This window comes from Magnolia sinica, chromosome 9, assembly GCF_029962835.1.
Source record: "Magnolia sinica isolate HGM2019 chromosome 9, MsV1, whole genome shotgun sequence".
NCBI lineage: Eukaryota > Viridiplantae > Streptophyta > Magnoliopsida > Magnoliales > Magnoliaceae > Magnolia > Magnolia sinica.
In genome coordinates, this window is record NC_080581.1 from 66,320,363 (window position 1) to 66,323,086 (window position 2,724).

A 2,724-nucleotide genomic window follows, 5' to 3' on the forward strand; every position below is an offset into this window, starting at 1 on the left:
TTTAGAACGTGATCTCAACCTTATCAAATCTTATGTGGACTATACCAGTATAAAAAAGTTATGATTGACCATTAAAAACTTTTTTTGGGCAACGAAAGTTTTGAATCAAGCTGATCTTTATATTTTCCCTTCATCGACATATTCTCGACATTATCAACAAGTTGGATGGTAGATAAACATTACAAAAACCTTATGATGGCCCTTTTGAAAATTTTAATGGTGAGGAACTCAATCATCATTGTCCTATAGTGTGGTCCACCTATATTTGGATCTTAGTTTTTTGGAACATGTCCTAAAATGGGCTCGAGAAATGGATGGATGGTGTGTATATACAACACATCATCAAGGTGGGCCCTACTGTAAGGGTACACTACAAAAAACCGGTCTTTGCCAACGATTGGGGGCAACCCTCTGCTGGTGCTAACTAAACTTGGGTGCTGACAAAGGTCCCTATAAATAGAAAATTTATGAACCCTACTCGTTGTCTCTCCTCGCCCTCATCTCTCCCTTATTTAAGAGTTTAAGTTTTAACATAAAACTATTTTAGCAAGGAAAGTGGAATGAAGTGGGGATTTTGGAACTTCTATTTAACATAAAACTTTCACCAAGGATGTTGAGCTAAAGGGGGTGTTCTTAGCCATTGGTTAGAGTGAGAGGCTATAGAGGCTATTGATGCCTATTGGTTGAAATTTAAGTTTGTTACGGTAAGCATGATTTCGAGCATGGATTTCTCAAACTTACGAGTTTGTTTCTATGATAAGAGTACTCGTCTATACATAAATGTGGCAATACTTATTATTTGAAATGGGTTTTATACATGGCCATGGGCATTGCTCAATATAGTGGATATGTGGGCATGGCTTATTGCTAAACATGGGTATTTAAGATCTTTTGTTTGTTTCATATGAACCAAGCCAGTTTAGACTCGTTGTATAAATGGTTTGGATCATTGGAAGACAATCCAGATTCAAAAGATAAAGCCCCAAAGTATGACATTGTGATATGGTGGGATACATTTGACCAAACTTCCCAGTCCCATGTCCTTTCGAACCTTATTTTCTAAGAATTTACCTTTAAAAAGTCAATACTTGCAATTTCTTCACCTTCACTATATATGGTTATCGTTTGGTTGTAGAAATCTTGTGTGCATTGTTCCAGTCCAAGATCTGGCTCCTGATTTGGTTTGTCATTCGTGCTCTATCCTTAACATTCACACATCTTAGAATTTTGTCAACTGCATCTTACTCGTTCCTGCACCCGAATCCTATCCTACTCCCGATTGAGCATTGTGCAATCAAGGGAGAATCTCTTGAATTAGGCTGGAACTATGCTGGACAGGTGGTTAATGATTGACCTCATTCCCACGCAATCTTCATGAGTTGGTTTCAATTCTAATTTGTTTTACAATTTAAGACTTATTTTGGATTTTTTGAAAGAATAGAAGAAAAGAAAGAAGTGTAATGATTATCTAATGATGTATTTGCACGAAGTCCATGAGCACTATTGAAAAAAGAATTCAAATGAATTCCAATTTTTGGGTCTTGCTTGGATAACAACTGAAAATCTAATATATTTTTTTTACACACGCACACACACCCCCACGGATTCACGCAGTAGCGGGATTTCACCACCTATGGATACTCAAACCATTGACCGGGTGTTGAAACTCTTGAGAGTCCACCACTGGAGCAAGAGTAAGGATTCAACCAAAAAAAAGTTGTTGGTTAAACCATCTCAATTATCTTCTAACATGTTTTCTCCATGTGGGTCTATTTTTCAAATATTGTTGGCTTTACAAATCCCGTTTTGCCAAAATTTCACAAGGGCCTGTATTCGGTGAATTAGAAAAATAGTGCTCCCATCATACAACCCTAAGCAAATTTCCTCTAAGCCTTCCTCTCTTGCAGGTGAATGTGTCCTTTTAGAATATGTATTGAATGCAATACAAGTAATGTGAATGCATCTTTTTATAACATATTGAATAAATCATACAATTTCAAGATATGATTGAGTTAGCAATCTTTGAAAATTTAGTGTAGATTTGTCAACTCTCATTATTTAGAATTTGTTGACTCTTATTATTTATGTATTTATTTTTCTATATTATCTCATTCTGGATAATTATCAAGGAAAAAGCTAAATAGTTAACCAGTAGAATGCCTGGATGTACATAAACACTAATGTTGATTGTTCCAAACCAAACAGCAGAGAAGTTTATTATTATTATTTTTTGGTTAGCTTGTTAGTACACCCCACTGTCAGTTCGCACTTCACTATTAGCCACCCCCACTAGGGAATCGATACCAAGCCTCAGTGTTGAAACATGGAGAAGTTGGTATTGCTTGAATATTACAATTTTCTCAGGTTTAATAAATAAGAATTCTGTTGTAATGAAAAGTATGCCAAGATTTATATTCAACAAAAAGTTTGTAATAAAGGCATGTCTTTCTTTGTAGAGAAAGAAATAATTTTTTTTTTTTTTTTTTTTTTCTGATTTGACATGCTTATGTAGAACACTAAGTGATAACCACTAGTCAAAATAGCTCTTTGGACAGGCTTCCTTACATTTTCTGTACCATTGACATATTTTAACGTGAATGAATTTGGTTATTTTAAAACATGCACAATGCCATCTGGTTAAAACATGCCATTCACTTTTAAATATAGGGATGCCATGTAAAAATAAATAAATAAATCAGTATTTTGCTAGTTTGGGCCTACTTT